The sequence below is a fragment of the Sarcophilus harrisii genome, chromosome 6 (assembly GCF_902635505.1).
Source record: "Sarcophilus harrisii chromosome 6, mSarHar1.11, whole genome shotgun sequence".
Taxonomy (NCBI): Eukaryota; Metazoa; Chordata; class Mammalia; order Dasyuromorphia; family Dasyuridae; genus Sarcophilus; species Sarcophilus harrisii.
In genome coordinates, this window is record NC_045431.1 from 226,201,459 (window position 1) to 226,217,164 (window position 15,706).

Genomic DNA, 15,706 nt, shown 5'->3' on the forward strand with positions numbered 1-15,706 from the left:
ATCACTGTGATTTACTATCTTTGTGATTTTATGCAATTTTTCTTCTCTAGCCTCAGTTTCCTTTTCTTACAACTAAGAAAATTAATGGGTTAGGAAAAAGGCTATCCAAAATCCTTTCCAACACTGAATACTTCTATCGATCCTATTAACTATTTTCAAACAAGAGTTTTGCTTGTTTTGTTTTTCTCCTCCACCTCAGTTACAAGTAGATAATCCATCTTGCTTAGACAGCTAGAGTCAATGCAAATGAATAAACTTAAGTTTCATCTTTCTAGTACTTTTGATCAGCTAGCTCTTTGTTCAAAGTCCCAGTCATTCCCTCTGTTATCTCCACCTTCTCTCCCAGAGTACATTCAGAGTACTACAAAGAGAAAGGTACATCTTTACAGTAAGACAATCAAGTCCCTAAGGCATTTTTTTTTTTTTTTTTTTTTTGGGCCACTGAAAGGGATGTTTTCTACTTTACTCATAATTCTAAAACAACCTCAGTCCAAGTCAACATTTTTCTTATCAACATCTTGAGATAACTTTTTTTTCCTACAAGTACTTTGAAAATAAAGTTTTCAACATATTTTTGAACAGCAATGAATTAACCAATATTTGAACAACATATTTAGAAATGTTAATTCCCTAATATCACTTTTACCCAGGTTGTGCCAGTGCTTCCTCAAACACAGTCTAATTCAGTCAGTTCCTTGTTTGATAAAATTTAGTAGCTCCCTATCTTCAGAAGCTCCATCTCAGGAATCAGATATCAAATCTTCTATTTGACATTTAAAGCCCTTCAAAATCTGGTCCCAACTTAATTTTTCAGCTTTGTTCAATGTTAATTCCTCTTCACATGCGACAGCTAGCAGTGGATTGAGTGTGGGGGCTTGGTATGAAGAAGGCTCAACTTCCTGAGTTCAAATTTGTCCTCTGATATTTACTAGCTGTAAGATCTGGATCAATCTCTTAACACTGTTTGCCTCAGTTTCCTCATCTGTCAAGTGAACTGGAGAAGGAAATGGCAAACCACTCTACGATCTTTCTCAAGAAACTCCTAAAACCACAAAGAGTTGGATATAGTTAAAACAATTGAACAACCCATTCACATATTCTTGTCTGGTTAGACTGATGTATAAACCATATTCCATCTCAAACTTGATGCTTTTGCTCAGTTATTCCCCCAGCCTCTTCATCTTACCCTCTCTCTATCAAAGAATGAGGTCAGGAATCTTCTCTAATCTAGTCTTTCCTGATGACCCTAGATCTTTTCCTCAGGATTGCCCCCAAATTCAAAGTAAGCTCCTTGAATTTATTTTTTTTTCATTATATCCATAGCATTTAACATGCTACTTGCCCTGAGGGAACACTTAATAATAAATTAATGAATTGTCATCAGTCGTTGATCCCTCTAGAAATATAATAAATGCCTTTGGGAGTCCTGCCTGCTTTTCCCTACTTCAATCACTTGAATTCACAATTCACATTTTTTTTTTTTTGGTCAGAGGTGAAAAAAAATTATTAGTTATAACTCTTCAATCAGTGAATAAACCATCATGAGTCTTTCCAAAGAACCCACTGTGTACAGTTATCTCCCACAGTCATCTGAAACCCAAGTGTTTTGATAATGATGAGTTAATGGGGTGTTGATCCCATCTTTCTCTCCTGATAGTCATTTACAAGACTAGTTATATAACTCACTGCTGGAATAACAAAGGTTCTTGGTTATCACATGGCTGAACCATCTCAGAGGCTGCTGGAGCTAGATAGAGGCCCAGATCTAATGTCCAGAAGATCTGAATTTGAATCCAGCCTCTGACACTTAATGGCTGTGTTACCTTGTACTAATCACTTAACTGCTATCTGTCTCAATTTCCTTCTTTAAAATGGAGATAATATTAGTACTTACATCCCAGGATTATTCTGAGTATAAAGTGAGAAGATATCAAATGTACTGAAATTCTCAATGTAGTTTTACGCTTTATAATAGCTTAAAATTTAACTAAGGTCACACAGGTAGCAAACGACAACCTCAGGATCTAAAAACAGTTCTAAAATCACCTAATGGATTACAAGGACAGACCGTAAGTTTTAAAGGCAGATCTTGAACTCAGTTCATCTCAAACCACATTTCTCGAGTTCAAAAATCACCTTCACAAACCACGACTAGAGAAAAGTTTGTCTGAAAAATGAGCTTTGGCCTTTAGTGGCCTAAAACATCATCCTGGGTCAACTATGTGACATAACAATCAAACAGTATTTGGGGCTGTATTAAAAGAGGCCCAGGATCTATTAAACTATCTCTGCAGTATTGAATGCAGTTCTAGGAAAGGAGTTTGAGAACATATACTGATAATCAATCAAGCAGTGAGTATTTATAAAGCTCCTGTTTGTTCTTTGTCAGTCCCTCTGCTAGCTTCTGGAGATAAAAGAAACAGGTGAAAAAAATCTCTGCCCTCGGAGAATTAATATTTTCTAGCTTGGCACTTTACTAAGAGAGAAGATGCCAGCAGATGGACTTTACATCACTATTTTAAACAACCCTCTAACCTTAACTTAAGTCACTGCTTGGGTTTTCCATTTCCTGGCATTCCCTGTATGAGGAAACATTTTCTGCCCATTGCATTCCACGGCCAGTGGGAGTTATAGGTTGTGCTAGGGGTCAGGTAGAAAGAGCAGAATAGACACTGAGACACTGACCTATTTCAGTCTGTTTACAGTGAAGCTGTTTTTCATTAGGAAAAAAACAAAGGAGCAGGGTGATATTCAGTTCTAGAACAATGATTTTTCCCTATTTGGCAAAAATAAAATTTTTAAAAAGAGCAGTAGAGATAGGGGGTGGGGAGCCTAGGGAAGAATGAACTCTGACTTCTTTCTTGGTTTTAAAGTCTGGCTCTTAGCCAAATGAAAAATTGCATCTGAGCTCCTATCCAAGCTTCAGAGAGGCAAGCCACATTCAGCAGCAGACAAGAACCCTTGAAGGTGAACTGCCTCTCTTTCAGGAGGCTTTTTGAAGATACCAGATTATTTATTTTTTCCCCAGCAAAATTGTCTATGGTTCTATATTCCAATGTCAGCTTACTCAGTGTCTAGGTAAAACCTCAAGTTGTAGAATGGGATTTCTTTGAGGGCAGAGACTGCTTTGTTTTTATTATTTTTTTTAGATCTGGGATCTAAGTTGCCTTAAAAATGTTTAACAAATATTTGCTGAATTGAATTTTATTGCACCCAGTTGAATTGACTAGTCCTGTATTGAATACCAGTAGTTATGACAGGGCCAGAGGACTTGCAGAAGTGGTATCCTTTCAGCCAATCACTTCTTCCCCCTAAGAACTGGTTTATTTCACTGCATTATAGAGTTTTAATTCTAGAAGGGACCCAATGATCTTATAAATTCCCTGATTCACAGATTCTGGGCAGGAGGGAATCTCAGAAAGTCATCTAGACCAGTGGTGTCAGATCTGTATATAAAATTCCCTGCAGAATGCATATTACCTTATTTTATTATATTTTATTTTGTTAAATATTTCCCAATTATATTTTAACTGGGTTCAGACACATTCATGATTATTGCAGGTCACAGGTAGCCCATGGGTGTTTAACACTTTTTTTTAGATCTAACCAGACCAATCTCTTCATTTTACTAAAGAGAGTAACTAACTGAAGACAGGTCCTTGAACTCTAGATCTGTATGTATCTTTTGTTTTATATACAAAGAAAAAGGCATCAAAAAAGAGGAAGAAGATTATCAAACGTTCCTTGCAGACTGAAAACCTCTTATACTCTCGACTTTTTACTTTATCTTTTTTAGAAGTTCACTATAACAAACAGCTGCTAGAAGGCAATTAGGTGATCTGTAAGAAGCTGGGGCAGCTAGGTGTACTGGCTGGGAATCAGGGAGACTATTCTTCCTAAGTTCAAAGCCAGCCTCAGAAACTATGTGATCCTGAACAAGTAACTTCATCCTGTTTGTCTCAGTTCTTCACTTATAAAAATGAACAGAAGGAAACACCAAGCCACTGGAGTATCTCTGCCAAGAAAACCCCAGATGGGGTCACAAAGATTGGACACTATTGAAATACAACAACAACAACAAAGAAGTGGTGGTCTCTAAGTCAAGAGGAAATTATTGGAGGCTTTTAAATAAGCCTCCTTTCCAGCCCTATTCCCCAGCAGTGGAATTTCAGACCTCTGTTCATCTATCTGGAGAATAGATTTTGAGATGGTTCTTTGGATAGTAAAGGAATCTACATTTAGACTAGAGAAGAATAGAGGAAACATTCTCATCCTCATTCAAAAAAGTCATGTGATATTCTCATTTTAAAATCTAATAACAAAATTTCACTTTGGACATCTTAGGTTTTAAAGACATTGGTCTAGTCTCAAAGTTTATATATGGAATTAAGTGCAGCATTACATATTTAAAAAGAACATGTTTTTATGAAAGACAATATAGACATTCCGTCCCTCTGAAGTTTAGTGAATTTTCAAGAAAGCATGAGCAAAAGAGGTAATAAAGTATAAGCTGAAAAATAATTAGCTTTTAAATTGCATTAGGAATTTTCTCTATCTCAATATCTTCTTTTTCCCTCTCTCCATCTCTCCTTCTCTTCCTTCCCTTACTTCCATCTTTTCCTTTGTCCTTCCCTCCTTCCTTCCTTTCCTTCTTCATTCTCTCCATCCTTTTTTCCCTCCTTCCTTTTTTCTTTCTTCTCTTCTTCCTTTCTTTCCTTCCTTCCTTCCTTTCTTCCCTCATTTCTTTCCTTCCTTCCATCTTTATTTCCATTTTTCCTTCCATCTTCTTTTCATCCTTCTTTGCATTCTTCCTTTCATCCTTCTTTCCACTCTTCCTTCTATCCTTCCCTTTCTTTCATCTAACTCTCCCACATTTTACAGCATATGCTTTGGGAAAATAAACTCTATTCATAACTCTTGATTCATAGCCTCAAAAACAGGAATTGACCCTGTGATTTTATTTCTATATGAAAGTCATAAATGAGGAAACTCCATCTTCACTCATGTTTTCAACTAATAGTCTGAGAAAATTGTGGAAGTCACTGAACATTTAAATACCTTGCCCAGCATCACACAAAACCAGTATGTGTCAGTATTAAGCCTTATATATTTGGTTCCGAGGCCATCTCTTGATCAATTGAACCAGCCTGGCTCATTCTATAACTTAATATTAATTTTTTTTTGCTTTTAAAAAAATTGACAATGAACAACTTAAATTTCAGTGTGGTTTGCACTATGAAACTATCAAGGTTCTTAGAAATCTTCTGGACAGAGTAATACACACAGCCTAACAGCACCAAAGACATGGATGCCAGGATGAAGGTGTAACCCCGATGCCTGGAAGGAAGCTTTGAAGCATTCCGTGACAGCCTGAAATGTACTGGCTGTGATGAGAGTTAGTATGAAGGGCTTGCTGATGTTTGCCTATGGAAGCCTCAAACATTCTGTTGATTCACAGCTTCTATCAAGAAGAAATTTCTGAATTCAATTTCCCTCAAACAGACAGGAAGGAAGCTTTTCTTTCAATCCCTTAGATGCTTATGTCAGAGGGAATTTATGGGATGATGCATTACTATGAGAATGTGTCAAAGAAATCAATCTGATGCACTGGGGGGTTTTGGACCCAAACCAAGGACTTTTTAATATCCTGGGCTGCAAGATTTAGGATTCACAGTTGCCCCTGCTTACATTTCTTTCTTTTCCTAGAATCATAGCATTGGAGATTTAGAGCTCAAAGGGGACGTAGGGGTTATCAAGCTCAGACTTCTTTGACAGATGTGGAAACTGAGATAATAGGGGCTAAGAAAGTAGGACAAATTCACACAGATAGTGATCATCAGAAAAAGACTAAAAAATGGGTTCTCTGACTCTAGAGGCAGCACTCTGTACCATATCATGCTGCCTTCAGAAAGGGAAGAAAAAGACCTAAAGCATCTACTTCAAAAGATTCAAGAAGGCTCAAATGAGATAATATAAATAAAGTACTTTGCAAATCTTAAGGTGCTATGTAAATATTACTGCTATTATTATTTCTATTATTATAGGCAGTTAGGTAGCACAGTGGATGGAGTGCTGAGCCTGGAAACTGGAAGATTACTCTTGCTGAGTTCAAATCCAGTCTTAGCCACTTATTAGCTGTATGACGCTGGATGAGTCACTTAACCTTGTTTGCTTCAGCTTCATCATCTGTAAAATAGCTGCAAAAGGAAATTACAAACCCCTCCAGTGTCTTTGCCAAGCCAAAATGGTATCTCAAAGAGTCATTTAACGGTTTGCCTCAGTTTCTCCATCTGTATAATGAGTTGAAAGAAATATAAACCATTTTGGCATCTTTGACAAAAAACCTCAAAATAGTGTTACAAAGAGCCAAAAAAAAAGTGTTACAAAGAGTCACTTAGCTTTGTTTGCCTCAGTTTTCCCATTTGTAAAATGAGTCAAATGTAAACCACTCCAGTATCTCAGCCAAGAAAATCCCAAAATAGTGTTTTAAAGAGTCACTTAGCCTTGTCTCAGTTTCCCCATCTGTAAAATGAGTTGTAGAAGGAAATGGCAAACTACTCCAGTATCCTTGCCTCAAATGCAGTCACAAAGAGTCACTTAGTCCTATTTGCCTCAGTTTCCTTATCTGTAAAATGAGTTGGACGAGGAAATGCAAACTACTCTAGTATCTTAGCCAAGCAAACCTAGATTGGGTCATAAAAGGTTAGACACAACTGAAAAACGACTGAACAACAGCAAATTATTATTACTCTACACAATGTATAGCACTACTAACACTTGGAGAAGAGGCACAGCTGTTTTTCCTTTGCAATCTGATTATTCAGTACAGTAAAAAATGCTGAAGTATGTAAATATATAAGAGAGACACAGGAGGGGCAGAAGCTTCAAGTTAGAAAGGACAAAGAATAAAGACAGGAAATAACAGACATTTAAAACGATGATTTTAAGGCTTCATACTTGAAGCTCAAATACCTGTGGTAATTGAGGTTTGTTCCATGGGAAATTATCAATATATTTGATAATAAACATTGTACCAAAGTGAAATCAGAGGAGAAATGTGTGATCTTAAAGTTAGATGGACAATTCACATGACAGAGGTTATAATTATCATCATGATTTGGTCCTTTACTATACATTATTGGAGAGTGGAATCGACAATGAATTTGGAATCAGAGAAATTGGATTCAAATTCTAAATTCTAAATTCCTACTGTGACCTGATACCTCAGAAAAGTCCTTTTTCTTCACATGTAAAGTCATGGACTTGGACTTAGATGACCTTCATGGTACCTTGAACTTTAAATTAGTTATCCTATCATTTCAGCCAACATGATAGGTACATGAACTAGTCCTACAATTGAAAAAATAGCGTGAGCTAGAGAGCATTTGATAAAAATGGGCAATATTTGTTAATGACTCCAAGCTTCTCTCAATAGCAAAATCTTAATCTCAACATTGATGATTGTATCCTAGTGAAAAAATCATGCAAAAGTCACTGAAAGTGACTTGTAAAGTCACCATAATGTAAGGAAAGGGAGAGGTAATGTGTATGGGAGTGAGGAGGGGCATTAATAGATTGGAATGAAAGAACCATCATGAAATATGTAATAAGATAATTAATGCTTGCATGGCAAGGGTGGCAGCTGAGTGGCAGAGTGGATAGAGCTCATCTTCCTGAATTCAAATCCAATGTCAGACACTTACTAGCTATGTGATGCCGGGCAAGTCATTTTTAATACTCTTTGCTCCTGAGTTCCTCATTCGTAAAATAAGTTAGACCTTGGGAGATTACATAGAATTCCCAATCCCTATATTTTTATTTGCCTGAATTTTTGATTTCCTTCACAGGCTAACTGTACACTATTTCAAAGTCCAATTCTTTTTGTAAAGCAAAATAACTGTTTGGACATGTATACTTAGGTTGTATTTAATTTATACTTTAACATATTCAACATATATTGGTCAACCTGCCATCTGGGGGAGGGAGTGGGGGGAAGGAGGGGAAAAATTGGAACAAAAGGTTTGGCAATTGTCAATGCTGTAAAATTACCCATGATATATCTTGTAAATAAAAAGCTATAATTAAAAAAAATTACATGAAAAAAATAAAATAAAAATAAAAATATGGGATTTGAAAGCCTGGAAAAATTTAATGAATTGATGCTGAACAAAAGCAATCGAACCAGGAATACGTTGTACACAATAACAGAAGAATCAGCTATGAAAACTTGGTTCTTCTCAGCAGTTCAGTGATCCAAAGCAATTCCAATAGACTTTGGACAGAAAATGCTATCTACATTCAGATAAAGATCTAAGGAGATTGAATGTAAATCAACACATGCTATGTTCACTTCTTTTTTTCTGTTTTTTTTTTAAATCCCTCTATGATTTTTCCATTTTGCTCTGGTTTTTCTCTCCCAACATGATTAATAAAGCAATGTTTATTTTAAAATATATATATGAGATCTGAACCAAGTTAACCACAAGAATTATTTTAGCTCTAGATACAAAAATCAATGACCACCAAGTACCTGTGAAATATTTTATGGGCCTAAAATTTATTTGATATAGGGATACCTTTATCTGAAGATCAATGAAGGTTAACACTGTATCTGTAACCAGAGTTTTGTTAGGCTTAAATGAGATAATGGATATAAAGCACTTTGTAAGTCTTAAAACAGGTATTATTATCATTATTTTTATTGCTATCATTATTATTACTTTTAGCCTACTGTGAGAGGCTTTTACTATGTTGATGATTTTATTCTCTGAGACTTCTACTATAATCCATTTACGTTCATGCAATGATGGAGCACAGGGCCTAGATTCAGGAAGACATCTTCCTGAGTACAAATCTGACCTTGGGCACTTACTACTTTTCCTGGGCAATTCATTTAACCTGTTTGTCTCAGTTTCCTCATCTTTAAATTGAGCTAGAGCAGGAAATCACAAACCACTGCAGTATCTACCAAGAGAACCCCGAAAAGGGGCCATGAAGAGTTGCATATGTCTTGAAAATGACTAAATAACAACAATCTCTTTAGAACAATACAGGAATGTGCTGATAAATATTTAACAACCAGGCTGCCTGGAGGGAAAATGACAAACACTTAGGTTTATTCTGCATTATTAATATTTTCTTAAATCTAGTCAATCAAAAAAACAAATTAAGTTTTGATTTGTTTGATTTCTGAAATGCAAATGCTCATACTGAAAACTTAACAAAGGATTCTTATAGGCTGGATGAACTGGATCCAGTGGACTCCTCTGTTTAACTTTAAAAATTTAGGGAGTTGCTTAGATTAGACATCACAGAGGTCCTCAAACTTTTTAAACAGGGGGCCAGTTCACTGTCCCTCAGACTGTTGGAGGGCTGGACTATAGTAAAAACAAAAATTTTGTTTTGTGGGCCTTTAAATAAACTTCATAGCCCTGGGTGAGGGGAATAATTGTCCTCAGCTGCTGCATCTGGCCCGCGGGCCGTAGTTTGAATACCCATGGTTCAATCATTAGAGGTTCAATGAGGGTTCAAAGTGAGGATTCAAGTGAAAGATTTAAAGAGGTTCAGGGTCATAAAATAAGAATCAGAGTATGAGAAGAGACATTTGAAGTCAGATCTTCTTGGCTCTGGGGCTAACTCTAACATTATACACTGTCTCTTTTGTAGACCAATTAAAATGTTACATTTCTAAGATTATGGGTCTTTTTGGGAGGAAAGTTAGAGAGCTTGTGTTGAACCCACGATGGAAGTGAGGCTATAAGTTGGAAGATTAATCAAAGTTGTAAAAACATGTAAGGGCTTGAAGAAAATGAGAAAGTACAGTCATCTTGATTTAAATTGTCAGTGATAATTCAGATTATTTCTTTTTCATCAATCTTTGGGCATGACCTAAGTGGAAGATACATTTCTATGCCCCAACAATCAAGCACACCATTCAATTCCCCATGCCTACAACTATGTTTCTTCTTATATACACACATACGTACATCTGTTGTGAAAGAAGAATCAAAATAAAAGGGAAAAACCACAAGAAAGAAAAAAAAAGTGAAAACAGTATTTTGATCTTCATTCAGAGTCCATGGTTCTTTCTCTGGATGTGGATAGCAATGTCCATCATGAGTCTTTTGGAATTGTCTTAGATCACTGTATTGTTGAGAAGAGATTTTTTAAAAAAATCAAATTTGATCATTTTACAATGTTGCTGTTACTCTGTACAATGTTCCGAACCTGCTCATTTCATTCAACATCAGTTCTTGTGAGTCTTTCTAGGTTTTTCTACACTTCTATATTTTAGATATTTTGATTAGTCACAGATGCTTTTAATTAGTATTCTATATCATCAATTAAAACAGTGGTTTTCAAAGTCTGGTCCAGAGCATCCTGGGAATCTCTGAAATCCTTTCAGAGAGTCTACAAATTCATAATTAGTTTTTATTTTTAATGTGATCAATATCTATAACTATAAACCACATAAAAACTCTTTGGACAGATCCTCAATCATTTTTAATAGGACAAAGATATCCAGAACAAAAGTTTGAGGACCACTGAATTAAAACATGAAGCCCAAAAGTCACCTTTTTGTTTAGATAGGCCTGAGCCTACATATGTATAAATAGATCTTTAAGTGTGTGTGTGGGAGGGGGAGGAGACACGTCTTTTAAAACTTTGATATGTTCTTCAGAAAAATGGTATGTCTTTATGTATAGGCGCATACACATATCAGCTCTTTTTGTGGTCGTTAAGAATTAGGGGGATATCCATTAATTAGAGAATCACTAAATAAACTGTAGTATATGATTGTGAGAGAATACTATTGTGCTATAAGAAATGACAAGTAAAATAATTTCAGGAAAACCTGGAAAGATTTGCATAAATTCATACAATATTTTTCTTTCTCCTTTTTTGTTTGACTAATGACTAATATGGAAATGTTTTAAATGATACACATGAATAACCTATATCAAATTGCTTGCTATTTCAGGAAGGGAAGAGGTAAAGGAGGAAGGGATTGTATTTGGAATTTTAACAAATTAAAAAACAAACAGCCAATGTAAAAATTCTTTATACATGTGATGAGTCGGGTCAAATAAAATATTGTTCTTTTAAATGTTCTCAAGAAAGAGAGGAATATACAAATTTGGGTTTTCCTAACTCTAGCATTCTGTTCTACGTGGCACATAAGGATGATGGTGATGAGCTCAAGGAGGATAAAATGAGAGTTTTTCATCAATTAGTTATGAATGTTGACAGAACACCCAGAGGTTGCAGAACATTATCCTAGTGATTTTGAATAAATATACATTTTCCAGGAAATTATTTTCGAGACAGAGAAAAAGGATAGAATGTGGAGCCATGAAGCATTTATAAGACTGGGCAATTTGTCAAAAGTCACCACAACTAGAATACCTAATGTGCTTTAGTAAAAATCTATATAGCATCCCATGTAAAAGTGAATTTACGTTCTTTCTGCCAAGGGCAATGTCACTTTCCCTGAACCATGGATATTCAAACAAAAATGATACCCTTTCCTTAGAGGGCTGCTTCTTCAGTGATCACAGAGAAAACTGCTAAATACATCATACCTTATAAGAACTGTTTAATGTGTTCCTAAAAGTGACTCACAGATCAGTAAACTGAGGCACCTGATGACAAGGTGATTTACCCTTTACTGTTCATGAAAGAAGTGGGCCCTCTGGGAGCAGACATCACAATTATGCTTTATTGACTCTCCCTGGAGTATTTCATCCTAAGAGTTCATTCAGGAGAAAGCTGGAAGTACTGGCCTTATTTATTTTTCATTAATTGATGAATGAAGCAAATAATAAAAATAAAAGCTTTCAAAGAAAAAAGACCAACTGCTTAAGCCTAATCTTTCATGATTTCTTTCCACATTAATTCTAGTCACATGATAATGAGGATGGGACCTACCACCAATGACCCATAAGCAAAAAAGGATGGAGGTTCCCCTTTGGTCTGATCTATTCTTTGATCACTGAGAGTGTAAGAACAAATTAACCCTCAATTCCATTCCCCTTTCTCCCTTCCAAACCTCTACTGCAATGAAAGAGGCCGAAATAGGTTTATAGAGAGAGACAGACAGACACAGAAAGGCAGACATATAGACACAGAAACAGACAGAGAAGAAAATAGAAAGAGAGAGATAAAGGGAAGACAAAGAGAAAAAAACAATAGATAGATTTACAGAGACAGTCTGTGACAGAGGATAAAAAGGAAAAGTGTCAGGTAGAGAATGATACAGAGATGAAGGGAGACAGAGAGAAAGAGACAGAGACAGATTGTATGAGAAACAGAGAAAGACAAGCAGAAAATGAACAGCTAACTTTTTGCTTTCTCCTGCTGCCCTTGAAAAATGAACCCTATAATTCCCAGGTCTTTCTGCATTAAATTCTCTCAGATGTAACAACATTTTGATCTAGAAGGTACCTGTGAGATCAGTTCAAGACCCCATATTTGAAAAGAGTGGAAACTCTATTCTTTGTGGTCAAGGGCATAGCAGCTAAGTGGCAGAGTGGATAGAGCTCCAGGCCCAAAGTCAGAAGTTGTAATCGAGTGGTTCAGTTGTGAATGACTCTTCATGAACCCAAGGACCACAGCATACCAGACCTTTCAGTTCTCCATTATTTCCTTAAGTCTGTCCAAGTTCATGTTTGTTATTTCCAAGACATTATTTCATGCTCTCTGATCCTCTACTTTGTTTTACTTTCAATTTCCCCCAACGACAGAGCCATTTCCAATGAGTCCTAAACATTTCATTATGTGACCAAAATATTTAAGCTTCAGTTTTATAATTTGACCTTTCAGGTAAAAGCCTGAATTAATTTCTTTAAGTATTGACTCATTTGATTTATTCGCTGTTCAAGTGACTTCCAAAAGTCTTCTCCAGAACCACAATTTGAAAGCACTGATTCTGCAGTGCTCAGCTTTCCCTGTAGTCCAATACTCATGGCCATAAATCGCTCCTGGAAAAACTATAGTTGTGATTATATGGACTTTTGTTGGAAAGATGATATCAGTCTTTTTTTGGAATGTTCTCCTGATTTGACATAGTTTTCCTTCCAAGGAGGAAATGTCTTTTAATTTCATGGCTGTGGTCACTATCTGCAGTGATCTTTGGAGGTCAAGAATATAAAATCTGACACTGCTTCCATTTTTCCCACTATTTGCCAGAAAACAACGAGGCCAGATGCCATGATTTCTTTCTTTTTTTCTTTTTATATTAAGCTTCAAGTCAGCTTTTAAACTCTTCTCTCTCACCCACTTCAAGAGATTTCTTAATTCCTATTCACTTTCTGCCATCAGACCAGTATCATCCACATATCTTATTGTTGATATTCCTCCAAGCAACCTTGATTTTTAGCTTTTGATTTGTCCAGTTTGACATTGCTCGTGGTGGACTCTGACTAATAAAGTTGAATAATTAAGGCGACATTATATGGCTTTATTGTGTTTTCCAATATTAAATCAATCAGTTGTTTTGTATTTAGTTCTAACCGTTGTTTCTCGATCCACATATAGGTTCCTCAAGAGACAAGTAAGATGATATGATACTCCCTTATTTTTAAGGGCTGCCCACATTTTATTTTGATCCACACAGTCAAAAGCTTAAATATAGAAGTAGATTAAATTTTTTGGAACTCCTTTCTTTTCTCCATAATCCAGTGAATTCTGGCAATTTGACCTCCAATTTCTCTGCCTCTTTGAATGCTTTTCAGGTAATTCTTGGTTCACAGATTGCTGCAACCCAGCTTGAAGAATCTTAAGCATTACCTTGCTGGTGTGTGAGATGAGTACAACTGTTTAATTTCAAATCTGGCTTCAGACACTAGCTATATGTCTGGACAATTCACTTCACACTTTTCCTCAGTTTCCTCTTCTGCAAAATGGGTTGGTGAAGTACATGACAAATCACTCCAGTGCCTTTGCCAAGAAAACTTCAAATGGGGTCATGAAGAGCTGGACATGACTGAATAGCCAGAACAAGGTCATACACAGTAGAAGTAGAATAAGCAGGATTGAAATCCGGCTCCTCTGATTTCAAAACTGGCGTTTGCAAAGTTAACTCTCTTTATCCACTTGTTTATTTGACTACAAGATGTTTTTTAATATCATATGAAGTAATAGCTTTTGGCAAAAACAAACAAAAAAAACTCATTTAATTATAAATAGCTCCCATCCTATAAAAAGTCTCAAAAATTACTTGAATACTCCAAGGATCTGTCATTTCAACAACCACCATTATTCCTGGCATGGAAATTCCTTCCATCTACACAGATTGCAATGAGTTTATAATTCCATGAGTCACAGGATCACAGATTTTAAAGCTGGAAGAGATCTCAGAGGCCATATTGTTCAACCATACTTTCATGCCCATTTTATGAGTCTCACAGAGTTACCTAAGTTATATAGTATATATATATGACTTATCCAAAGTCACCTAGCTGCAAAGTGTCTGAGGTGGACTTTGAACTCAAATGTCCCTGACTCCAAGTCTAGCATTTTGTTCACTATTCCATGCTTCCTCTTAAATATACTATGGTTGGCAACAGATATTATCTTATACAAAATTTCCAGAGTAACTAAAAATATTGATTTTACTCATTCAGAACTCTCCAATTACAATTTTTCCTAAGCTTATTAACAGATATAATCTCAGTTCCTCAAGTTGACATTCAAGGCTTTCCCTAATGTGCCCTCATCCTAATTAATTACACAATATTTTGACCCTATTTCCAAAGAACCACTAATTACATTCAATTATAACCAACATATATCATACTTAAATATATGTGCTTTAAAAAAAATCAATTCAGAAAGACTTAAAAGATATTAGTGTCCTATATAGTATAGCATCAAACACACAATTGTCTACATTATTATAATTACAACTTGAATTCTTACAATGATTTAGGACTTAGCACATAAGGTATTTATCCATGCACGATAGTCCTATGAGATAGGCATTATCACGACTCAGAAAAGGAAACTGAGGCTTGAAAAATTAAATGACTTGATCATGATCAAAGATTTGGTCAGTTTCAATTTCAAAATCTGCACCTTGATTTTCTCTGATTCCAAGTCCATCACTCTCCTCTGTAGCACAGTATCTCAACTATAATAATCCTTTTACCCTGGATAAGGGTCACTCTAACCCCATAATCTCTCATTTACTCCCTTATTCAGATTGACAATTATTATGAGATCTCTAGTATTTTCAGGCTACACTTTATTGAAGATTCTGCATACATATTACATTATCAATGCTAATGTTCTCATCTAAATATTACGAAATGCAATAGCATGCAATCAATTTCTTTTTTTGTTCTTTCTTTCTTTCATTTTTTCTTTAATGGAGTTAAAGAAACTCCATTTTGGAACTCAGACAAAGTTCAGTGTTCAGTTCTACTTTGGGTTAAGTTTCATGTCAGATCCTATTTAGAATACCCACTCATCCATGTCTATCTCCTTCTCTGGTTCTGAAATATGGAATAACTCTACATGTATTTACATACTTCCTGACTGTTTATTCAGCATGTCTTCTCCAGTGGCTACAGGCTCATGCCAATGGAATACATGGAATCAAACGAGGCCCAAGGAAGAGCCCTGAATCTCCGGCTAAGGTCAGGAAATGTCATTCTCTGAAAGGAGGATAACAAGAGTTCACATACAATAGGTGAAATTAGCCTCA

At 35.8% G+C, this 15,706-nt stretch overlaps 1 protein-coding gene across 1 annotated transcript in view; it reads right to left on the reverse strand.

The window, feature by feature from the left end:
• LRRC4C (leucine rich repeat containing 4C) overlaps positions 1-15,706 on the reverse strand; it is a 213,432-nt gene that overhangs the window by 60,687 nt on the left and 137,039 nt on the right. The window lies entirely within an intron of this gene.